The sequence below is a fragment of the Balaenoptera borealis genome, assembly GCF_965194805.1.
Source record: "Balaenoptera borealis genome assembly, chromosome: 7".
Lineage (NCBI taxonomy): Eukaryota > Metazoa > Chordata > Mammalia > Artiodactyla > Balaenopteridae > Balaenoptera > Balaenoptera borealis.
Genome location: NC_138864.1, coordinates 103414198 through 103441030, shown reverse-complemented (window position 1 = coordinate 103441030; position 26833 = coordinate 103414198). Strand labels below are relative to the sequence as shown.

At 37.0% G+C, this 26833-nt stretch overlaps 1 pseudogene across 1 annotated transcript; it reads right to left on the bottom strand.

Moving 5' to 3' along the window:
• Positions 1-1193: 1193 nt before the first annotated feature.
• On the bottom strand, positions 1194-1817 carry LOC309632496 (large ribosomal subunit protein uL22 pseudogene; annotated as a pseudogene). Its single transcript has one exon. The product of its transcript is annotated as a large ribosomal subunit protein uL22 pseudogene (transcript).
• Positions 1818-26833: the final 25016 nt, after the last annotated feature.

The window sequence follows — 26833 nt, the reverse complement described above, 5'->3', positions numbered from 1 at the left end:
TCATTTGCAACTGCTTTCCAAAAGGAGAAGGGGATGAATTTGGGGCTTGTGAATTCTAAAGAAACTTATTGCACATGTTACAAATACTGCTTTCAACTTCAACAGCTTAAAATGTTGACTTTGTATCTGAAACGTAACGTTCCAATCTTGAATATGAGGGAGAATGTCAGAATACTAACTGGTTTTCCTATGAAGCCACTATCCATATCTCTTTAAAGATCTTTTGATCTCAAATCTGAGTAAAAATATCAGAAGTTCTATGAGATCAATCTTGCATTAAATCCAAACCAAATTGTCCTTGTTCTTGTCTTGTCTTATCCTGATAGAACAAATAAGCTAAAAAAATTGTGTCTATTGGAAAGCCAATATCTGTCTAAAAGTTAAAAACCATGAATGAATTTAGATGGGTTTAGAAACTTTTTGTTTCTTCATAAAAGCTTTGTCAGGCAATGAATTTTACTGGATAGTTTACCTGGTGCATTTAGGTGAGTCTTTTGTCCATTCATTTAACATATATGCATGAATCTGCCATGTAACAATAATAATTCATAATCCACTGTGATTATCAAGAACAAATTGAATAACTCTGTATACGTGAGATTCTGAACAAGAATGGAAATATCCAGTGAGCCAGGAATGTTCTTGTAACTGAGAAGAGTCAGCCAGACTCAAATGTCTTGGTGGTTTTGGGATAAATTTAGCATGTGATCTACCACGAACAACTGCTTCCTTGGACTACATTTTTTTTTTCAAGTTCAGGTATAAATATATTTGCCATCTTCTGAAGTACTACCTGTCTTCTGTAGTGAACTTTTATAAGAACTAAAGAAGAAGCTTCTGTGAAGTTTACCAGGGTATTTGCCTTTTATAAAATTATTGCAAAGCATTTTCGTTAAAGTCAGCAGAAAACTCAAAATCTTAGAAATCTTCATTTTCTGATCTCAAATGCAAATACATTTGGCCTTTAAATTTTCTCCATAATTTAAATCAAAATAACAAAGATTATTCACAATTTTGTCCTAAATACCAGTACAAAACAAAACATCAAAATAAATATTTTATAGATGTGTACCATTATATAAGGAAAAAATTTTGTTGAGAAAATTGGTTTGTTTGAAATAGATTTTATTTCAAATAAGCAGAGACAGAGATAGCTTAATACAGTTTGATAGCTGTCCATAGGCTCTTCAATCATTCTTTTTTTTTTTTTTTTTTTACTTTTATTTGCATTTATTTTTTGCAGCATTTATTCCCGGGCCATAAGTTTTTGTTTCTTCAATTTCTTCTGGGATATCTTTTTCTTCTGGGCAACCTCCTCTTCTGGTTTAGGAACAATCTGTTCTTTTTCAGTAAGGATCATCTCAATGTGGCAGGGAGAGCTCATGTATGGGTTGATCCGACCGTGAGCTCTGTATGTCCTGCGCCGCATCTCGGGGGCTTTGTTCACCTGGATATGCTCAATGACCAGAGAATCTACATCTAAGCCCTTAAGTTCAGCATTACTCTCTGCATTTTTGAGCAGGTGCAGTAAAAATTCAGCACTCTTTTTGGGCCACCGACCCTGCGTCCAGCCCCACTGTTTGGCCTGGGCACACCTACCAACTCCACCATTGTAACGACGGAACGGCACACACTGCTTCCTTAAAGTGACATCCTTCAGATACTTGGTGGCTTTTCGGATATGCATACCCTTAATGGCCTGGGCTGTTTCACGAGTGTTCTTAAAGTGAACACGAAGATTTGAACCTCTCGACTTGCATGATTTTGTGGGGTTTTCTGGGTCAAGTTAATAGCAAACCATTTTGAGAGGTCACCTCAGGCCGCTGACCGGAAAAGGACAATCATTCTTTTTTAAATCTAGTTTTATTAAGATGTAATTGACATATAACATTGTGTAAGTTTAAGGCGTACCATGTGTTGATTTGATACACTTATATATTGCAAAATGATTACCACTATAGTGTTAGCTAAAACCTCTGCCACATCAAATAATTACTCTTTATATATTTCTCACCATGCTTAACGATTGGTGAGACTTCTCTTCACTCCCTTAATATATTTATTTTGGAGCTCTGGTTATTTCCATTATACATTCTCTTCTTTGATTACCTTTTCTTAGAAATGAGAGAGTATGTGATTAAAATGAATCAGGTTAAAATTCTGTGTGAGAAACTGCATTTGTATCATCTTTTCCAATACTTATTCATTGTTTAGGTGTGAAAGTCCTCAGGTCTTTGTACTTGAAGTGGGTATCTGTAACAGAGGGAAACATTAATAAAGAAATCAGTTGAGAACATGTGCAATTTTTTGTCTTGTTTTCTCATATTTATTACAAAAGAGAGAAAGATGCATGCACGTGATACAAGGGAGTGGTCTCAACTCTTTTCTTATTACCTCACAAATACAAAAAAATGTCACTAATACTCTACAGGCAATAGAGACTGAAATTTATGGATGTTTTCAGGTGCCAAAATGATTTTGAAATGTCAGATACTAGTAAAACTATATCTTCCTCGTGCTTTCCCTTCTTTAGGGATATGTGTTGGGGTAGAGAGTTATAGAGGAGTGGAGAGAGAAATGTAAGTATCAGAGTTCTTTTATTTTTTTAATAATTAGTTTTATTGTTACAAAGCAATGAAGACTTTCAATAAGAGTGTAAATGTTAAAGCCACTGCTAAGTGTCTTAATGCTTTGTGGGTTTTTTTCCATCAATACTGTTTATGGCAAACACTACTGACTGGCTGACCCAATACCCATCCATTTCAGCTAGTGATGACCATGTAATACATTTGTGGGTCAGAGCTATATAAGTAGAAGTTTGTTATGTGAGGGGTTTGCTTTCCTGATAAAAAGAGGTACATTGATCTGGCACCGCATTCTAACCTTTATGCCTTTTGTTCCTTCTTTTCCTGTCTGGAATGCAGACCTGATACCCAGATACACAGCATCACTTTACAATCAGGTGGCAGTAAGTATGAGTACATAAGCCTTGCCACTGAAGACGGTGGGGTATGACGTTAAAAAAGAGCCAGAGTCCCCGCATAGCATCTTTGAGAAACTGAACTAACTTCCCATCTCAAGACTTACTGTTCTGTATGAAAAATGAATCCCTGTTTGCTTAAACTTCTCTTTCGGTTTTCTGTTATTTAAAGCTGCATCCACCCATTCCTAATCAATTTACACTTTTAGACTTTTCAGTTATCTGCCATTAATTGAATGCTTATACTGTGCCAGGCACAGGGCTAAGTATTTACATATGTTAATTTAATTCACAGGACAGCCATAAGGAAAATAACACTGTATTACAGATGACATACTGGTATACAGGGTGGATGGATCCCTGTGTGACTGGAATGGTTTCATCAAATAGAGAAACTGAAGCAGAGAAATGTTAAGCAACATTGCATAGCTAGTAAGTGGCCATACTAGAATTCAAACAATGTCAGTCATATTACAAAATTTTACAACTTTATAATTTTCAAGACCTAAAAGAAGCTCATTTTAACTTGTATTTGATTTATGGTGAGGCTGAAATTCTTTTCAAATGCATTTGTCATATATTTTGCCCACTTTTCTATCAGGACATTTCTATTTTTAAAAATAACACTGAACTTCATCCATGTTTCCTATTTGTCATTTGTCACTTTCACTTTGCTTAGGGGTTTTATTTTATTTATTTTGTCATGCAAGATAATGTATTATGAAGTTAAATTTATTAAAAATCACTTATTCTTTCTGGTTTTTATATAATACATAGAAAATTTTTAGGCCTCTAAGAACAACATATTTATTCCATAATTTTATTCAAGTAATTTTATAGTCTAATTATTTCTTTTTAAATCTACCTAGGATTTATTTTGGTGTAAGACATGAGGTAAACTACAACTTCCTCAGCTTATTAGAATGTCACCTCTAGCATATGAAAAAAAACAGAAACAAAAAACAAGACCCTGTGTATTTTGTCTATAACTGAACTTCCCATTCTTTTCTATTGGTCTCTTATGACAATGAATACCTTTTTCATAAACATAGTCAACATCATAAATAATAGAGAATTATAGGAAGCACTTCTGTTATATTTAGGAAAAGTAAAAGTATGCATAATGATTCTATAGCTTCTTAAAGTTCTGGAGATCATGGCCAATGTATTTACTTATGAAGCAGAACCAGTAGTATAAATACAGGAAAAGAAAACACAAAATTTAAATATTTGCAAAAATCTTTATGACATTAGAAAATCCAAGTGCTGAGAAACTAAATATCAGAACTAATCACAACAACTCAGCAAACTGGTGGAACAAAGTTTAATTATTCCCAAATCATGAGTTTCCTTAAATATCAGTGAGAGCAGATTATGTTTTGAGATTATCATTTGTTTTTTCTATGTTTTTCCTTTATCTTTTCTCTCCCCCATCCACAATTCAAGTAAGTCTCAGTTCTGTGTTTCATTTATTCAGAAACATTGACTGAGCAGGAAGCAAAAATGGCTTGTAATATGTTCTGGCTTCTCTTTGTCCAAGACTTTTGAGTAATAATACTTAGGAGAATGTGAAGGTTTTATGGGGAAGGTAAAGGGGGAGTGTGGTGTGTGTTTAGAGCCGTAGTACCTTGATATGCATATTATTAAGGTAGTGGAGGTCTCTCTATAGAATGTTGTAGTCTGTCTCCTTCCTTTGCATGAGTTCTGCATTGCAGCTTAGGATGGGCACTTAAAGATAAATAAATATGTTACAGCTGCTCCTGAGGGTGGCGTGAAGCAGGCCAGAGGCTCAGGACGCCTCCATGGGGTTAGTGTGAGCCAGGAGGGCCAGGGCTCTGAGTTCTTTGCCTCCTTTTATTTTTTTATTTTTTATTTTTTTAACATCTTTATTGGAGTATAATTGCTTTAAAATGGTGTGTTAGTTTCTGCTGTGTAACAAAGTGAATCAGCTATACATATACATATGTCCCCATATCCCCTCCCTCTTGCGTCTCCCTCCCACCCTCCCTATCCCACCCCTCTAGGTGGTCACAAAGCACCGAGCTGACCTCCCTGTGCTATGTGGCTGCTTCCCACTAGCTATCTATTTTACATTTGGCAGTGTATATAAGTCCTGCCAAGTTTTCATGCACTGGTTTTGAAGATCCAAGAGAGGCTCTTCAAATAAGGCTGTGTGACTTTTCCATGTAATGAATTCTGCTCTCTTCCTAAAACAGTTCTTGATACGACTATTTTCAAGTTCTGTATGGTCACTTAAAAATAAATAAATAAAATGGGAAAATGGGAAGAGATTTTTAAGATGTGTTAGACTTTCTCCAATGCAATGTTGACTTCACTTGTATAATTAGAAATTTTTAAAAAGCTGTGCTTCTTAGAGTTAATATTTTGACCAAGGCTACATGTTTGTTAAAAATATAGATAAGTAAAGATGAGGCTTTCTTGTCTTTATCATTTCTTATCAGTAAGCTTGAGAGGGTCTAGGAGACTATTTGTTTTTTCTCTTCCCATTCGTAAAGTCAAGTTTGGGATTTAGGGTAACTTGAAAGCTATTGAAAGCACTTACATAGTTTTACTGCAATTCTGAACTGTCTGCAATATTTCTGTTGGCAATTTTAGGTGAACATTTATAGAACATATATGTGGCAGGCCACATCAGTTCATTTACTGAATCAGGTAGTAATATTGTATCTTTTAGCATCTTCTATGAAGCAGGCATAGTGTGATTGACTCTACAAAGAAACAAATGTTAATAACATACAATTTCATAATCCATTTAGGCAAACAAAACACGACATCTTTTAGGAAAAGATGACCATATTACTTAACAGCAGTTCCAGTCTCCTCCAAGATTGGGTTTGTGCAATTAAACATTGGTATCTCTTCACTGATTCACTTAAAATGCTATAGTTTGCCCCTGGAAATTCTTTGTATTTAATTAATTATAAACCACACATCTATTTTAACATGTAAGAATTGTATTCAAATATAAGCAGCATGCATATCTCAAGAAAACTGTCCTGCTTTTTTGCAATTTTAATCTCCTTTAATGGTTAGGATAATCCATTTGGCCCTAAATCTAAAATTTATGTTTGAGCTGCTTGAGTCTATGGATCATCTTCCTGTTTTTGATCCGGGTCTATTCCGTCTACCACATACAGAACTTGCGGTCTTACAGTTTCCTTCCTTGTATACATTTTGTATACATCTAGTTAAAGAATTCAGTGTGAGCAAAGCATGTTGACCTTAAGCAACATTTTAGTTAGAATGCCTTTAAAAATCTTATCTCCTCTTTGGGGTGTGTATGTGTGTGTCTACATGGGCTTTTGTGGATACATTTTAAAAGGAACTCTTTTCTTCAAAGAAAAATTTTAAAAAGACAGTGTTACTGCACCTTTGTTAGCAGGGCACAATTGTTTAGAGCCCAAACAAAAAACTAGAAAAACCATTACCAGTATTTAAAATCAGGAATTTAATGTAGAAAATGGGTTATCAGGTGATGGAAGAGGCTAAGAAGCTACCTAGAGGATTGTGAGGCTCTCCAAAGCTTGGCAAAGCCAACGCCCCCACCACCTGCAGGCTGAAGGACAAACGAGTAGGAGGTATGATCGTAGCCCATGGTCTTGAGTTTCTGAATGAAGACTGAAGCTAGTGGGCCTTTCTGGAAGGAGCTGGAACCTTGAAGGTGATGGTAGCCACCACCAAAGACAGAAAAGGGGTACCTTGGAGTCTCCCTTCCTTCTGCCCTCTACTCTGTTGATGGTGACTGAAGCTTGGAAATGTAAGATCCAGAGCAGAACTGAGAGGAACAAGGGCATGTGTGACAGAGCAGGGACAGAGGGCAATTCAAGTTGTTTTCAGAAGTAGGGATGGGCTTGCACTGAACTGCCCAGGCTATTTCTCTTGTCAGTCCCTTGCTCTCACTGTTCTCATCCTGTGGGACAGCCAAAGGAAGCCATGCAGTGGTGATGTCAGAGCTCCTATGGGGCTTAAATCAATGACAACTGTCTCATTGATCCAATAATGCATCCTGTCAAACAAACCAAGTCACGTGGAAAGTGATCTATTTTCCATAGCTTATTTTTGGCAAAAGCCTTACATTGCCACTTCACTTTAGCAATAGCCACAGGGAATACTTTTAGACTATAGGGTTGTATAAACGATTTCCATAATGAAGAAACTTATTTATTTATTCTCTTCGTAGTGGTTCTTTTATTCATGATTTTACTTACATGTGACACATGAAGCTATTGAGCTAATTAAAGTGAAAATAGAGACTAGTTAAATGATGCTGAGAGTTAGGAACTTAAAATTTGGAGATCAAAGAAAAAAGTCAGTGAACCACGGCAGTTGCACTGCTATACAAGAGTAATTATATAAATCGCAAAGAAACCGAAATTGTTACCACATTGACGATATTAACAACAGGGGCATGGGATAGCCCTGCTGAAGCCTGATGATCAGGAAAAGATTTGGTATAGACATCAATTATATACAAGGTGCTTCGTGCCTTGGTCTCAAATATTTTCCGCTTGATTTCTTACTACTCCCTCAAATATATCCCAATATCAATCCACAAATAATTATAAAATCTTTTCCCAGCATTTTGAAGATATAATTGACTTAGAACATTGTATAAGTTTAAGGTGTACAACGTAATGATATGATACATGTAGATACTGTGAAATTATTGCCACAATAAGTTAGTTAACATCCATCACCTCACATACTTAGAAGTGACAAAATCTTAACGGAAAAATGAAGCCACTGGAGAATGACCAAAAGTGGAATTCGTGCCTTGACATAAGGGAACTTATGCATTTGCCCTTCTTTTCCACACAACTTTGTGTAGTATAGGGCAGCAAAAACTCAAGCAGAGAGCTGCAGTATTTGGGGGTTGAGTTGTCAAGGGACAGAATCTGGAGCTGCCTAAAAAGCTGAGAATTTCTCCCTAGTAAGGGAAGAGTTATGGAGGAAGGAGCACCACAGTATAAGTATAAACTTTCCTCAAACCCTTGGTGACTGTGTAAGTGTAAGGGAAAATCCAAGTAGCTCAGTGGAAAGCAATAGCTTGGAAGTTTAAAAGGCTCAGTAGGGATTTTAGCTGCTGCCCACCATGAGGAAGACAATCATTTGGAATGTGAGTCATGGCAAGTTAAATGGCTTGATAAATACCTTATGTTTTCCACTGAAAACCCATGCTTTCAGACTAAAAACTGTATCACAGGGATTTGCCCTGTGGGATTTTCCCTGAGATACTGACCATCCAAAATTAGGCCTGCTCTAAGAATATGTAAAAGCAAGCCTTCACAAGTTCAAGGTGAGCAGCCAATAGTGTAAATACCTGCTAGGAAAAAAAGCAATGGTTCTTAGAGAACAATATCCAGCTTCTCACCAGTGTATCATCTACAATGTCTAGAATGTAACAAGCATCACTAAATATGCAAAATAAAATTATGACACTACATCAAGAGGAAAAGCAGTCAACAGAAACGGACCAACAGATCCAGAGATGGATGAAATGCCAGAATTATCAGAAAACAAGTTGAAAACTGCTTTTATCAATGTTTTCAAGGACTGAAAAGAAAAAATGGTTATACTGAATGAACATGTAGAGAACCTTAGCAGAGAAATGCAGATTATAAAACAGAATATAATGCAAATTCTAGAATTGAAAATTAAAGTATCTGAAATAAAAATGTCACACAATAGGATAAACAGTAGATTAGAGATGGCAAAAGAAATAGTTGATTGAACTTGAAGACAGATCAATAGAAATTATCCCATTTGAAGAACAAAGAAAAAAGATTAAAAACAAGGAACAGATATTCAGATGTGGGATAATATTAGGCTGTCGAATGTACATATACTGGAATCCCCAGCTAACAAGAAAAAAGAAAATGGGAAAGAATCTATACTAAAAATATGTCTGAAATTTCCCAAATTTAGTGAAAAACATAAATTGCAGGTTTAAAATCTCAGAGAATCCCGAGTAACATATCATAATCTGACTGATAATAAAAGGTAATGAGAGCATCTTGAATGCAACCAGAAGCATGTGTGTGTGTATAGTGAAATATTATATACAGTGAAACAATGATTCAAAGATGACTGACTTCTCATCAAAAACAGTGAAGGCCAGAAAATAATGGAACAAAATCTTTAAAGTGCTGAAAGAAAATTCTCTCAGAATTCTATCTCTGGAAAGAATATATTTCAAAAAGAAAGGCAAAACGAAGACTTTTCAAATAAATAAAAGTTAATAATTTACCACCAGCAGACTTATACTACAAGAAATGCTGAAGGATCTTCTTCAGGTTGAGGGAAAATAATGATTGGGGAACTCAGATCTTCAAGAAGGATTGGAAAGCAGAAGGAAGGATAAATAAGTAGATACATGTAAAAGAATATCTTTTATTTTTCTCTTAACTTTTTAAAAAGACCATTGCCTTGTAATGCAAATATTATATATAAGGTTGTATTGTAGGGTTTATAATGTATGTAAAATTGAAATATGTTAACAATAGCACAGAAGATGGGGTAGATAGGATCATGCTGCTATTAGGCTCTAGCATTTTAGATTGAGTGGAAAAATATTAACTCTAAATAGATGGTAATAAATTAAAGATGCTTATGATAATTATATATAAATTACTTCTAAAAAATCAACAAAGAGGTGTAACTAAAAGCCAAAACAAATTAAAATGGAATCTAACTAGTATTAACTAACCCAAAAGAGGGAAAGTGATCATGCTTTTTATTCTATATAAAACTTTAATAAAACATAAGAAAAAAATACAAATAAAATGAAAAAAAAAAGATCTGGTGGATCAGAATATTGGGAGTGGGATTCAGGAATTTATGTTTGATAATAACCCCTGCCCATCCCCCCCCCCCCCCCCCGCTAATTATGTTGCATATCCATGTTCGAAACTACTGGTGTAGATAGAACTTACCACGTTTCCCGTGGTTATGAAAGCACAAAGCCTCTCACAGGGCTATTTGCTCCTCTTTACAGACACATCACTCAACTGTAAGAGCATCAGGAACCTCAGACTTGTCAGCTGCAAGAAGCTGGCTATGGCCTAATGGTCTGCAAAAACTATGTTATCAAAATGACAGCAGTTATGAAAGCCTTGGAGAGTTTAACAGCTTGCTATTTCCTCTTTTATTCTTACATACCTCTTGCTAACTTTTATCTTCCCCCAATTTGTCTGCCTTTTATAGGCATTTGATGGAGACAGAATTTTCATCATCTGACACTTCCATTTTTACAGGAAAGGGAGACCTGCGGGGGTGTATCAATATTCTCTGTCGACTCACACATTTGTGGCCTGAGCAAGTTTGGCCTTGAGGTTTTAAGGACACAAGTCTGTGGCACTTTCTGTATTTATATAAAGTCAAAGCTGTGTGGAAGATGACAATCTGTCAGAAATGCTGGTCCAGCGGGGTCAGCAGTGTGTAATAAGGCAAGTCATGAGGGATTGAATATATGCCTGTTCCTTGTGCCTCGAGATGTCACTTTCCATCACATTGAGGCAAAAAAGGAAACTCTTCAGAAAATGTGCCGATTTAAAATCAGGAAAATAATTTATAGTGGTAATGTGCATGTGCTAAGTGTGGAGATTGCATGTACAAATCTCAACCTGGATTTTTTAAAAAGTGGAATTTTTGGATCATAAATGCTTATTTAACGTAATACAAAGAAAATTTTATAATCATTTTGGAAATACTGATTTTTTTTTCCAGTAGCCTTCTAGGATGGCAGATAAGTTTCCATATGTCCAGGTATATAATCTCATAGGAATCCTCTAGGTTCTTAATTTAATATCCTGATTTAGGGTTATGTCTACTTAATTTTTCTACATCTGACTCTCTGAGTTGGGATTTTGTCCCACCACTCAATATTTATTGAGTAACTAATGTATTTCAGACTCTGTGCTAGGCCGTTGGGATACTGTCTCCAGCCTCACATCTCTCAGTCCAACCAGGGATGGCCACAATTAGAGACAGTTATGAGATACTGTGTTAAGTACCGTGATAGGGAAGTACAAGCACATAGGAAAGGGTACGTAATTCAGACTTGGGATGTCAGAGAAAGCTTCCTGAGAGATGTCATCTTTAAGTTGAGACTTAAAGAATGATTAAGATTAATGGGGAAAGAGGAGGAGTACAGAAGAATGTTCCAGGAAGGTGAACCAGTATGTGCAAAACCCTAGAGGTAGAGAGAGCATAGAAAATTTAGTAACCACCCCCCCGCCCAAAACTCAGGCTATCTGAAATAAGAGGTTAGGTAAAGCAAGAAGGTTAATTAGTGAGAGAGAGAGAGAGAGAGAGAGAGAGAGAGAGAGAGAGAGAGAGAGGATATCTATCTATCTATCTATCACTTTCCTTGTGAGGAAAGTAGATGCCAGATCATAGGAAATGTTTAAGTGATATTAGGAACTTGTTGTAATGACCAGGGTGATTACAGTGTTTTAAGGGCAGAATGGCATGGTCAGACTTGTACTGTAGAAAGATCACTCTGGCTACAGTATAGAGAATGGCCTGGAATGAGATTTGGAAGGACCAGGGTCAGGAAGGTCAGTGTGGATATTGTTAGGTAATCCGCATGAGAGGTAATGGTGACTTGAACTAGGGTGATGACAAGGGGATAGAAGAGTACAGATTCCTGAAAATTTAAGTGGCAGAATTGCAGGACTTGCAATATAAGAGAAGGGTCATTGGAATCTAAACTGAGTTATAAACGATGTGGATATCCATAGGAGTTTGTAGAAGTGGTTTCAATAGAACTGAAATCACTATGAAGTAAAACAATGTTAAGGGAAGTAACACAGTGAGAGAGCTGGAAGAGAAACAGTTTGTACACAGGGTGGGACTTTGAGGTTAAGATCTGAGAGGTGGAGAATTGTCAGGTGATGATAAAGCCCAGGAGGTGGCATTGGGAGCGCGTGCCTGAAGGTGAGGGGTGTGAAGATCACGGGAGAGGCAGTAGGCACAGCACTGGATGACCAGATTCCCACACTAAAAAAAAAAATTCTTTTTAAATGAAAATTGAGGCTGCGTTGAAAATCATGAATCAGGCATAAATGCTTCAGTGAATGAGAGGGAGTCACCACGAAGTTAGGAGGTGACAGAGGGAAGGAGGAGTAGAGGCTAGCATAGACCAGGTGATGTCACGGTAAGTGAGCCAGCCTGTATTTCTCAGGAGAAACAAGCAGAGAAAAATTTCCTTCAGTAACATTCTTCCCTTGCGTGCCAGATCTCGCGGACAGAAGTTGATGAGTGCAGTAGCTGCTCTTATTTCCTAGTTACATCGTGACACTTCGACCACAGCTAGCCTCTGTTCACTCACAACTGTCTCATCCCTTCGAGTCCCAGTTCTCCTGGAGTCCTACTCTAATGGCTTCCCCTTTTCCAACATTTACAGCTCCTTGGAAATGTGTGCAAGCATGTGTCATGTGTGTGTGTGTGTGTGTGTGTTAAGGGAGGTGATGGTCATTCTACCTGTACAGTTTTTGTGTTTAGTTTTTGGCTCATAGAAATGATGATCCTTTGGGTCCAGAAGAGAAAAAAACAAATGAGTCATTGTCTGAGAGGTCAGCTAAGTGTACAAAATCAGTAGTATACTTATAGACATAGAGATGTAGATATAGATAAACAGATAAGCTCTAAAGGTTGAGCGTGTGAGAAGTTAGAGAGTCATGAAGAGCAGTACTGAGAGAAGAGATGGTCATGCTCTACGTTGTTCCAGATCAGTTGCTGTATTTGAGATTCTGGATTCTGACTTCACTGGAGCCAGAATGAAATCATGTCTGCAGGAGTCACTCTTTCTGTTGATGGGGCATGGGAGAAATGAAAGTGAGATAGAAGGGAAAAATAGTATTTATAGAAACAATCATCATGAGGGCCTCTTATTCCAACAGTAACTGCTGTAAAATGGGGAAAGCAAAGCCTTTTACATGTGTCCAGACTGTGAGATCACTGAGAGCAAAAAGTGTGCCTTATTATCTTTTCTTTGCCTTTAGGGGTTTCTGCAATTTTATTATAATGTTTTGAGGTGTTAATTTACTTAGCATTTTCTGCTTTGGATTCATTGAGTTTTGAATCTAAATATTGATGTCCTTTAACAGTTCTGTAAAATCTTTAGCCATCATCTCTTCAAATATCTCTGATATCCTTTTTGGAATTTGAATGGCTGCATATTCCTTTTCGTCTTACCCTCTACCTACTCTTGCTTTCACTTTCTGGATAATTTCTTTTCCCTGCAGACTTGATCATTCTCTCTTCAGCTATGCAAATCTACCATATAATCTTTTCACTGGGTCTCCTAACTTTAATGTTTGTGTTTTCAGTTTCTTAAAGTTCTATTTTTTAAAAATTAAAGCCAGGACTACTTTCAATTAAAATTTCCACTCAAACTTTCTTCAGACAATCAAAGTGGTGATGATGGGGACTGAAGCTCAGGTGAAAGCTTACTAATGATTATAAATCCTCAGAGGAGGCATCAGGTTCTAGACAGACAAACTTCTTTGTTATTCTCTTCTAAAGAGAGGATTTAGTTCTCAACCACCTTTACTCTGAGGGTTTCGTGTGCTGGGGTCCAAGCTGTTTTCAGACTTTAGCCTTTACCTCCTGCCTGCTTATACCCCCGTCCTGCCATGGGGTTGTCAGAAACCACTGATAACAAAGCTAATTTTGTCACTTACTTCCCACAGTTCTTGCTTTCACTTCAGATTTGGACTCTGTATTCCTCAATTTTGTGCCAGATCTGCTAGGCTTTTTAAAAGATTTTTTGATGTTATGTCTAGTATTTCTGTTGTTTCAGTAGGAGGACCATTCAGGGTACCTAACTTGAAAGCCTTTGAGTTCACCGTTGAGCAGCAGGAAGTCAACTTCTGAGAGAGAAAAAATACAAGGACCTCCTGAGAGTGGATGCTACTGGGAGTGATAGAGCGGGGTGTGGCATAGCTACCGAATTCACTCAGGATAAGGCAGGAATCTAGTCTTTGATGAGTGTGGAGGTATGATCAGGGACTAAGACAATGGTGGTAAGAAAGGGCTGGCCTCACAGCCTTGTAATTCAACTATACTCCAATATAAAATTAAAAAAAAAAAAAAGAAAAGGCTGGCTTGTGTCAAGGAAACATGAAATGTGCCTCGCAGAAAGAGTGCATTTTATATTATCATGGAGAAAAAATTGCCTCTCATCAACAAGTGATTGAGAGATCTGATCTAGACAGAGATCTAAATTGAGTGCATTTTATATGATTCAGTAAAATATCCTTCCTTTATTAAATAGGAGAAAATATGCTAATCATAATTAATATGAAAGTAATTAATAAATTTGAATCTTATCTTTGAATTTAATGTTTATTCCTTGGAAAGGAAAAAGAGCTATAAAAACCGAAGAAACTAGAGTGAAAATTAAACTTAACATGGGACGTAAAGTAAAATGATGGTACTGCTTCATCTTTGTGGGAAAAAAGAGAGAGATAAAGGGAGTGGCTGTGGTTATGAAGGAGAAAATGGGGAGTATGAACGACAAGGAAAGAAGATAGAAATGGTGAACAGACACAGGAAAGGACGCTCAACACTGATCATCAGGGAAATGCAAATCAAAACCACAGTGATATATCATCTCATACCTATCAGAATGGCTATTATCAAAAAGACAACAAACAAGTGTTGGCGAGAATATGGAGAAAAGGGGCACTCCTGCACTGTTAGTGGGAGTGTAAATTGGTGCAGCCACTATGGAAAACAATACGGAGGCTCCTCAAAAAAATTAAAAATAGAACTGCCATATGATCCAGCAGTTTCACCTTTTCACAAAAGATATATGCACCCCTTTGTTCACTGCAGCAGTATTTACAAGAGCCAAGATATGGAAGCAACCTAAGTGTCCATTGATAGATGAATGAACAAAGAAGATGTGGTGTGTGTGTGTGTATGTATATGTGTGTATATATATACATATATATATACACACATATACATACACACACACAATGGAATATTACTCAGCCATTAAAAATATGCAAAGTCTTGCCATTTGTGAAAACATAGATGGATCTAGAAGGTATTATACTAAGTGAAATAAATAGGACAGAGAAAGACAAGTACTGCATGATATCACTTATACGTGGAATCTAAAACACAAAACAAACAAACCAAAAGGAAAGCAGACTCATGGATACAGAGAATAAAAGGGTGGTTGCCAGAGGAGAGGTGGCTGGGAAGGGGCAAAATAGGGGAAGGGGATTAGAGGTATAAACTTCCAGTTATAAAATAATTAAGCCATGGGGATGGAATATCCAGCAGAAGGAATACGGTCAATAATATTATAACTTTGTATAGGGGCAGATGGTTACTAGACTTATCGTGGTGATCATTTCATAATGTATGCTAACGTCAAATCACTGTGTAGTACAGTTGAAACTAACACAATATTGTATGTCAACTGTATTTCAATAACATTTTAAAAAGATAGAAATGGCAGGTAATATCATGAGCAAAAAGAGAACAAAAGGGTAAATGTCAGATAATACAAAAGGAAAGAAGACTGGGAGAAACACACACAGTGCAGATGCTGGAAAAACTAAGAGACTGCCTGAAGAAAAAAAACTGATAGACCAAAAAACATATAGAGGTGGAGGAACAGAAAATTAAAAAAGGAAAAGAATTCAGAGGAAAGATGAGAAATGGAAATCCTGAGGAAGGAAAGGAATTGTAATCAGTAAGTGTGTGTCCGTGGCTTTTGGATTAGTTGTGACAATGTTTATGCATGTCTCCAAACAACATGATTCCCAGCCTTTGGGGGAACTTACTGATTATCCATCCACAGGGAATTTAAGTGGTTTTTTCTTAGTAGCCTGGAACAAAATGGATAGGAAGTGAACAGTAACCTTCCCATGGGCAGTGAAACAAACTTTCAAAAATAATATTTGCTTAGAACTTTTTCTTTTTTATAGGATTTGAATTCCTTCTTAAAATTCTTTAAACTGATTTTTAAAAAATAATCTTTTAAATAATATGTAATTTGAATAAATAAAGGAAAAAAATTTTTTCCTACTCTTTCATAGACTCTGCAAAAACAGGTATTGAGGACCCACTATGTTTGGATCCCTAAATAGGCAGGCCCCATAAGATTTTAGTCTGTGATACATAATTACATGTCAGACAAAAACATTCGATCCATTTATTTGAAAACAAACATTTACAATCTGATTCTTTCATTTGTACAATGTATTTAAATGTATTTTCAGATATACTCTAAGTTTGCAAATATGCAAAAACATAATTACTTGGATGATTTCCCACAGACGTTTGTTAGTTTTGAAGGGTTTAAAGTTTACTTCATTAAAAATGTATGAGGATGGTCCTCTCAAAAGAGACTTAGATTTACGATGGCAGAATTTCCACATGTCTAACTCCCACTATGGACATTGCCATTAAAATGACCAATGGATTATTTAACCAAAAAGGAAGGAAAAGAAAGAAAGAAACCCTTCATTAGTGCAGTTAAATATGGAATAGCATTAGCCACTCTTCAGAAACTGAGATTTCCACTCCAGGTAGGGCAAGTAGAAGAAGAATGAAGGGCAAACCTAAGGGGCCACGTTATACCAAAGCTTACCTGGGAATAAGTGGTGATCTCAAAGAAATATTTGATGCTCACCATCTGGGGAACCTGGGGTCTTCTTGGTGCTAAAGTCACAGTGCATATGATGCATCCACCAGATTTATCGTGTCCTGGTTTATCATGCACATAAGCTAGTGCCCTATCCTTATTAACACCCCATTGCCAATCATAACAAGGAAAATAACATCTTCAAAGAAAAAGTCTGCACCTCTTCACCTCCTCCTATCTGTTGAATCTCTTAGCTGGTCAAGTAAACGTACAGCCTAGATTTATTCCTTTCCTCTTCCTCTGGACCCAAAAGATTGAGACGGGTATATACGAACATCTGATAGACCCCATTTCAATAGATCTTCCTTTAAAAAGATGGAGTAAACAGAAAAAAAAAAAGGTCATCACCTGACTTATAAAAATACATTCCAATTCATAAAAAGAAAAGTACAAATATTTTCTTCTCAAAAAGAATGCAATGAGCAGTAGGAAATTTTAGAAAATGTTTCTTTTTCCCATTTCTTTAAATAAATATGTACAATGGTTACAATTAGAAATAACACAGGGAATATTTCCAATATAGCAACCAAATGATATCTATTCAAGATCATATACAACATCTGTCTTTATTAACTCCCTTTCTCCTTGTGCTTAAACATATGTCCGCATTTGGAATCAAAAGGCGTTGGTTCAAGTTTTAGCTCTTTAAATTCTATCAGCTAGGTGGTCTCCAAAATGTTGTTTAGTACCTCCGCCCACAAAAATGAAGAAAAATATTTTAAGATATTTTGTTCTTGGAGCAGTTAATATGAAAATTAAATGGAGTGAAGATATTAAAAATGCCTATCTCGTGAAGAATTCTAAATACATTTTAGTTTCCCATCCTTTCCTTTCTCTCTTTGTTCTTTCCAATCACCACTTTCCAATTCTTGGTTCATTTTTCTTCTTCACTTCAGAGCTACATTTCTTTAATATACATTTGACCTTTGACATTCTGCATTTTTAATACCCATTCCATTCTCTACTTCATACCTTGCTATCTCATTGAAGACGTATCATTTAAGTTAATCTCTGCCCAGATCCACTTATTTTCTTTCTAGTTATCCTCTTTTGACTTTCTCTTGTCTTTCACATCAAAAGCTAGTGTTTCTCCACCTTGAACCCTTTCTTGGCATTGTAGATGCTATCCTGGACCTTACCTCCAACTTCAGTTCCACACCGAATTCATTAACCAGTATGAATGAATGGCAAAGGATTGTGGGAGAAAGCACAGTTGTTAGCACATTTTTCAGTCTGAAATGTACAATGTAGTGGTTAAGTGCATGGGGTCTGGAGCCAGGCCTGGCTTGAAAACACAGCTTCACTACTTCCTTGAAGTGTGAACTTGGCCAAGTTATTTCATTCGCTTGATCTCAGTTTGCTTAAATTTTCTTGAAATCCCAAGGTTTAAAGGAGATAATGAGTGTAATGCAATGAGCACAGTGCCTAGTACATAATAGCAGCTAGTATTTATGGAGCACTCAGTGTTAATTCATATTAATTTGAGGATCTTCCACAAGTGATGAGAATTAAATAAAGAACAGATGAGTGACACTAGTGAACATTAATTACTTTTGTGTTTATCTTTTAATCTCATACTTTCCCAGAACAATTCCCTGCTTTTATTCAGAATCTTGTAATGCTCCTAATGAAAGTTGAACTTTCGTGATTAAGATTCAGAAAGAGTAGTACAGTTTCAAATATTTATGAACTGAAAAAAATGATTCTGTCACAGAATGGTCACTTAAATATAGTCACTTTAATTCTGCAGACAAGTCCAAAACCTCTATTTACTGGAGTAAATCTTATAACAATGAGTTGTGACGGTGGTGGCAGGTGAGGTTTTGAATACTAGAGTGTTTTCTTACTTCCAGCATTTTGAGTATTTATTCTGTATATTTCACCTGTTATCAATAAATGAAAAATTATCTGACACGTATTAGTTAAACTGTCTTGATCTTCAATATGTCTACAGGTAAGCAGATCTTTCTGTGGTTTGTGTCATTTTCACTACAAGATTAAAGCTTTAAATTTTAATATTTGGCACTAGTACATCTGTCAGAATTCATTTTAACTCATCTATAAACATGTCATTTGCATGTTGATTAACTGTCACAATCTCCTCTGTAACAATCTCAGATTGGAATTGCACATAAGTCACAACTGAACAGATTTCTATTAATTCCAAAACCTCATATGAAATAATAGTTGTTTTTCTGAAGAAAATCTGTAGCCAGTGTGCAAATTATACATTTTGTTTATATAGTTGATGTTTTAATTATGCATTTGTTTATACATAAAACTTGGATTTCCAAATCAAGGACTATAAATATAAAAAAGATCTAGCCAAACTAAAACGCAAACCTCATGCGATCAAATTCAACAGTTTGGCAGCGGGAAGCGGTGAATGGATCCACCCTGGCAATCCGACGCAGTGCATTTCCTACCGTAAGGCAGGCGAGGGCGCTCTTCCCCACAGTATTTTGGTTTAATCCTCCAGGGGCAAATCAGGTGTGGGAAGCCAGCCCAGTCAGAGGAAACACCGCACAAGTTCAAGCAGCATCTTGGCGGAGTCCTATTGGAGACCTTGAGAAACTAAATTAAACCTGTCACAGCTCCGGGCGGGAGAACCTTTCCCAGTTCTGTTGAGGTTCTCAGAGATTCCAAATGGCTTTGGAGGAATACTGAAGTTACACTGTCCACTTAGAACTAAAAAAAGGAGGGTTTCAACCCAGTAAGTGCATCCAAGTGCATTCCCAGCCAGCAATCTTAAGTGTTCGATGAATGCTTTCTGACTAGATTTCCCTAGGTAATTAGGGCAGCATTTATTTACTCCTGAGTAGGGTTCTAGAAGGTGGAGGAATTCACAACTCTGAAAATGCAGTAGACATTGAATTCTGGATCCCTTCCTTCACATGTCCTTTAACAGTTTGAAATACAACATTAAAGTTCATGATCTCTGGAGGGTTGAAGCTTTGAACTATCTCTGCCCTTTAAAGAATGGTTCTGGCTCTATGTTTTGGGAACTCAACAGCTAGAATTCTCCTGCATTATTTTTATCCTCCTTTAAATTACACTATGATTGTCATGAGCCTCATTTCTTAAAGTAGTATTGATAGCATGGAAACATTTATTTATTTTAGTTAACGATGAGAGGGAGATTCACATACTCCCAGCCTTAAGAGTGAGTGACTATACCAATAACTTTTAGGTCTATTTTTAACTGAACTGTTACCTTTAATCCTGTCCTCTGAGTTAGTTTTATGTAACTCTACATTATGGAGGCTTTGAGATGCTCAGCCTTTTATCCCAATCGCTGTTATTAATGCCCAAAGAGCACTATGCTCTTGATTTTAGCAAATCCGTGGGCATTTCTTAGTTTCAACAATAGGCTGAAAATAAAAACAGGGTTGACACTTAATTGTGATAGGATGAGTTAAATAATTCACATTTGTTCTCAGAAATAAATGAAAAAATCATCTATAAACATAGGTTATCATGTTGAAATGATACATCTTTCAATAGGTTTCTAACATTCAGAAAATAATTGAAGGGTTATGTATGTTTTCAAAGAAAAGTAAGTAAAATGGAATGAAAAGGCATTTATTGGCAAACTGATCTCTAGCTATTCTTCAACTAAAATCTTTAGCTAGGGAGGCAGTTTGTGCCTTAGAGGAAAAAGCAGGAAAGTGAGGAACCCTGGGTCTTGGGTTTACCATTAATTAGCTGTATCACTGTGATGTTTATTTCCAACTCTGAGTCTCAGGCTACAGAGTTGTCAAATGTGCAGGATGGGGCATTGCAGATGGAAAAGTCATCTGAGGAGTTAAAATTATTCACACTTATATGGTATTTATTAGAACAAATAAAAACATATATATATGTATCTATATTTATATAGCTATAAAGAAACTAATGCCTATATGATAGATTTAGATAGATATAGATACACACACGTGGCCAGTAAGGCAATATGGTGAAACAGGAAGTAAAGGGTAAGAAAGGAAGGAGAAAAACAATTTGTGGGTAATATTGCTCTTCTATTTTTTCCTGGCAAAGTTGCTTCCAAGTTTCTTGAGTTAAAAGGAAAAAAAATTATGTAAGAATTATTTTCGTCCCTTGGAAATACGTTTTGTTCCATTTCCAAATTGAATGAATTACTTTGACATAATTACTTAAGTCAAAATGTCAAGGATATTTTTTTTCCAGAAACTAATACATAAATTTTACAAAGCACTTTTCCCCAACATCTTTTCAAGTTTAAAAGGCTGCAGCTTTGCCTGCAGTCCTACACTTTTGCACAGCTCCTAACAACTGACCCATTTATTTCCTGGGTCCAAGGATATGTCTTACGGCCCCTCCCCTTCCCTTCCTCCTCCCCCTCCTGCCCGTGTTCTTCCCCCTCATCCTTACCCTCTCTTTCCCTGGCTCACTCCCCCGCCCCGACAATCTCTCCTTAGGCCCACACTGTTCTTTCCTGGAAGTCCCCTGATCCATGAGTCTCCTTTACCATCTTTCTTGATCTGTTTCTTAGTTTGTCTCTCTGCCTTTTCTATTTTTTTCTCTCCCTTTCCCTTTGTCTATCTCCTTTCTTGTTTCTTCACTGAGGACAATGTAAAATGGACCTATAGTTTAAAAATAAATGAATAAAATTGTGCTTCCTCTTCTAATTTCAAAATAGGGTAAATTGTTTCCATGTTTCTTTTAAAACAGCAATCAAACCACAGTAATTAAAAGAAGGCTCTGTGCAACGTGCGGGTGTGCACACCCACGTGAGTGTGTGAGCGTGCACACCGCACTTGTGTTGTTAATCGGATATCTGTTCGGGAGAGCAGTGCAGTTCTTCCGTTGAGACAACAATGCAGTGTCTCTGTTTGCTCTTCAGGATCCACGCTCCACCCTCCTCTCCGCTGGTCACACCCCCTTGAGGCTAATCTGCCTGAACGAAGTCAACAGACATCCTGTTCCCTCAAGTCAGGTTTAGCAAATGGGAATTCTGGGAGGATGCAGGAAGAAGGTCACTGCTCTGTGCCGGTTGACCCACCCTTTCTTTCTGAGTTTTGGTAACTTTACTTCCCACCATCTCTTTAGCTTGGGTTTCTGCCCTGTCCTTTCACTTCCCCTTTTAATTAGATTTTTGATAAATAAACCCTCCTCAAATTATCCTAGTTCAAGTGTGTCATAGGTAGCCTGTTGGAAACCTGGTGGACACAGCAACCTTCACTCATGTATTCATTCATTTAGTAAATATTTTTTCAGTGCCCACTAAGTGTCAGGCTTGGCACGGAGCTTCAGGGAGATAAGTAGTTGGCAAACAACAGTCATAGCCTCTGACCTCATGGAGATGAAAATTTAGTTTGGACATGTTTTTCCACCACTGTGGGTGGCCGACATGGATTGAACTTATCTTTTTTTTCATTCGATACTCGATAAAATCTAGCTCAAACTCAATGTAAATGTCACACTCCAAGCATTGTAAGCAGTTGCTTTATCTCCTTAGAATACTTCCTAATAGATGTTCTGCTGGAGTACATGTGGGAGCAGCAGGGGCAGGTATTTCCAGACAGGAGCATACTAATGAGCTACCAGCATGGTCCACCAGTTGGAGCTGAAGTCTGCAGCAAAATTCCCTCTTGCTTGGGGGAGGTCAGTCTTTGGTTCTCTTCAGGCCTTCAACTGATTGGATGAGGCCCACCCAGTGTATGGAGGACAGGCTGCTTTACTCAAAGTTCACCAATTGACATGGAAATCTCACCCAAAATCACCCTCACAGAAACATCACATTTAATATATCCCCCAAATGACAAATGACATCTTTACACCTTAATTAAATAATGAAATATTTCAGATCAAATACATTTTGAAAATTTAAGAATTTAAGTACATATTACATGACTATGACGTGCATGGCTCTTTGCTTGATACTGGCCTTACACAGATGAATGACATAGACAGATTTCCCATATTCATAGAACTTAGTTTGATGGTAAAATAAATATATTCATGAGATCATATGGTTTTTATGTGCAACATGAAAAGAAACAATTGAAAATTTCTCCACTCAGTGTCACAGGTACACATTTATGAAACTGATTTCTTCTTTTATTCACGATGCTTATCCTATAACTGTTCCATCAGCTTCCCTGACCTTTTCCAACAGTTATATCCGCAAAGACCACAGCTGTGTTATCAGGACCTCAACACTGTCACTCGTTAATTTGGATGAGTTACTGTAATGCTCAGAGCCTTGTGTCTTCATTTCTAAAGCGAGTGTGAAAATTTCTATGTTGTCACAATGGAATGGTAATGTGTTTGACAGAGAGACGTAAGGTTTTAGTGGCAAATGGCAAGGAAATTTACAGCAACGGGAAAAACAGAGAATAGTTACGTAAAGCAAGGGTTTACACAGTGAGGTTTCAGAGACCGGGATGGCTTCTCATATGGCCCCACATTCCAATGAGATCATGCAGCTTCAGATGGTGCCGCCTGAATGGAATGAGGATCCTTCCAGCTGGGAGAAACTTGCTTTGCCATTTTCAAGAGTTTTTTAATACCCTATTACTGGTGTCAGTCAGGCTGTCCTGGAGATTCTGGCTATATGCCTGCCTCCAGACTAGCTGCAAATAACTAGCACAAAACAAAATTAGCACCTTCCTGAGTGTTTACATGGAGGTGGGATGAAGCGAGGTTCTATTACCCATGATCAAGCTTCAGCAGGCCTGGGCTTCAAGCTCTAGGAGGGTCCCTCCCGCAAACAACTAGCTCACAAAGATCCGATATGGAAACGTTTAAAGCACCCGGCCCATGATGGGCACCCAATCAATTAAAAACTAGAATTCCGTGACACGAATGATATTGGTCATATTACTATATTAGTAAAACGACAAGAAAAGATAATAGTCTGTGAACTGGGTTCTCTTTATTGCTAAAGTCACTCCTAACAGCAAGTTATTATTGTTATTTTTATTATTATTTGTTATTCTGTATATTATTATTTAATATACTATACTTAGAGTACATTCGGATTTTTCATATTCCCAACCTCGTACATTTACTGTACCCCAAGTTTCTTAAAAAAGCAATACTTCATCTTTGAATGTAACTAATACTGGTGGTTACATAATATTTTATTCATTATTTTTCTCAGGAACAACAGCGTGTATGCTTAAAGACGATTATTCAAATATTTAATTGGTTTTAGTCAGAATGAGCTTCCTCTTGATTTTCTTCATGTTAAGAATAGCAAACTATACTATTTTTGAATGCAAATCATATGTTTTAAAAAGCCATTCAGTTGCCTTACATTACAAATGAAAACATGCAGAACTTGTGATTGTGTTTTTATATATACGGTTTTAATACTTTTTTTAAAATAAATTTATTTTATTTATTTAATTTATTGGCTGCATGGGGTCTTCGTTGCTGTGCGCGGGCTCTCTCTAGTTGTGGTGAGCGGGGGCCACTCTTTGTTGCAGTGCACGGGCTTCTCATTGCGGTGGCTTCTCTTGTTGCGGAGCACAGGCTCCAGGTGCACAGGCTTCAGTAGTTGTGGCTCGTGGGTTCCAGAGCGCAGTCCCAGTAGTTGTGGCACATGGGCCCAGCGGCTCCGTGGCATGTGGGATCCTCCCAGACCAGGGCTCGAACCCGTGTCCCCTGCATTGGCAGGTGGACTCCCAACCACTGCGCCACCAGGGAAGCCCAGTACTTTCTTTATATAGGATGCCATATTTATGTTTTCCACAATCTAGATATAAAACCACTTTATATTCAACTCCAATTACTCTTATAATATGAAGAAACTGTTAATAAGGACTGCTGTCTGTCAGTAAAATTAAGAAGTGATTAAAGTATAGAGTATGAATGCAAACTTCATCATGCCACGCCACTCAAATAGCATGACACCTCACGCAAACACACACCATCATGTACACACACACACACCTGAAATACTCCGTTGACTTTATACATGTCTCGGGATAGAGTCAAATCCCTTTACCATGCCTGGGAGGTCTTTCATGATCTGGCTCCATCACTGCTCTTCAGCCCCGCTGCATTCTGCAGTTCCTTGGCACTCTCTGCTTTAGCCACAGTGACCTCCTTTCAGTCTCTCAGCTGATCATACCCTCTCCTGCCACCGTACCTTTAAGACATGGATGTTCTTCTACCTGGTGCATCCTCCCTTCCCCTGCTGAGTAGTTAAGTTCTAAGAATTCTTCAGAACCTCTTTATAGAAGTTCTCTTTGACCTTCAGGATTTCAGAGAGTCTAAGCATCACATAGCTCACCATCAAATTTGTCTCCACTGCAGTTTCACATTTGCTTGTGCAAACGCTTCCTTTGCCAGCTTCCCCACCCCCATTAGACCGTGGGGTTTGTAGGGGAGAGTCCTGTCAGTTTCTGCTCACCATCACATTCCCCCAGAGCCCAGCACTGTGCTTTGGAGGAGCTTGATAAATATTTGTAGAAAGGGTGAAAGGTGAATATGAGCCGTGTGTGAAAGCATGTAATGTTGGCCAAATTTCCAGCTCATATATTAGTGCAATTGAACGTCAGAAGACATAATAGATGGTTTAATTTATCTGTTTGGAGTATTGAAATGTAAAGATTTCAGCGAATGAAGGGTGATTTGTTCCTGCCCCTGCTTTTGATTCCTTAGGGAATCATTTGCCGAGTGCCTTGGATGAAAATATTTGCATTTTGCTTAATTTTTGTTTGTTTTCTTGTTGTCCTCGGGGAGCGGAATGCCTGTCTGACTCTGCCTGACAGATCAGCTGTGGCAGGTCTGCTGTTATAGAAAATTCTCCCCCCCGAAGGCTGTAGATCTCCTGCAGGGAAGCCTGAGCAAATGCTGTCACTTGCAGCCATGCAATGCTGAAGACATGCAGTGAGAAAACATGGCAGGCATTGTTTCAACGTACAGGTTTTAGCAGAAAACCATGAAGAATTTTCAGGATATTGATTACAGATTAAAACAACAATAACCCTTAACTTAAATCCTGAGAGTTCCCCTTGTCATTTTTAGTTTCTTGTTTTTCTTGCCAATTTAAAACAATTAATGCATTTGCCCCCATATTTTTCAGGGAAAGATGCTTTCATCAGAGACTTTTTTAGCTATACTATTTCACTTCACTTTTTACATAGTCTATTTCATATTTCTTGTTTTAAAATCATCAAAAGAAACCTTCCCTAAAGCTAGGACAATAGGTATACGGAGCTTCCTGAGATAAGATCTCTCTTTTCTTTTTTTTTAAAATGTACCTGCAAGCACACTGCACTGTTTTGTGCATAACCGTCAGTGAATATTTGTTGAATTAGTAAGCACTTAAAATAGTTACATAATCTGTACATTTCTCCTCTAATAAATCATTCTGAGAAACAGTAACATTTCATTTAATTTGGTCAAGACAAAAATGTCTTTTACTATTCAAAACTATCAACTAGAGTAATAATCCTTTGGTCTGTATGGGGCAACCAAGTTGGGTGAATGGACTAATTTGACCAAGAATGAATTCTCTTGAAAATAACAGTTATGAGAATAATAGTCAAGATTCAAAGCAGATTGTTAATGGGTACTTCTGAGATAATTGTCTTCAGGATCTTTTCTTTCAGGTTGTTATACTTCAGGGTGTACCTATGCTTCGTTGATAATTAAAGAAGGACTTGAAAGGAATGAAAACATTAGAGGTTCAAGTGTAAGATGTAGTAAGAAAGGAGCCACAGAATGATTACTGAATACACTGGCATCTAAATAAATAGTTATAATAGAAAGTCTCTTACCTGGTGAGTAGAACCTGTTGTTGGTTACATCACTGAAAAGCAGTGAATGTGAGGAAGCATTAAAAAGTGATTAATATTTAATTAATTAATTTAATTAATATCTTAAATATTGTATTTTAATTTAAAACATACAAAACATACAAATATATTGTATATTATTGTATATTAAATATTGTATATTATTGTATATTTAAATATTAAAATATTAAAACATACAAATATATTGTTTAGTCACCAATCTTTTGAGATGAGGCCAAGAATTTGAGTGGTGTCTTCTTTTTTTTTTTTTTTTTTTTAGCACTTTTCTTTTTTATAGCTACTTTATTTATTTATTTATTTATTTATTTTATTTTTGGCTGTGTTCGGTCTTCGGTTCATGCGAGGGCTTTCTCTAGTTGAGGCAAGTGG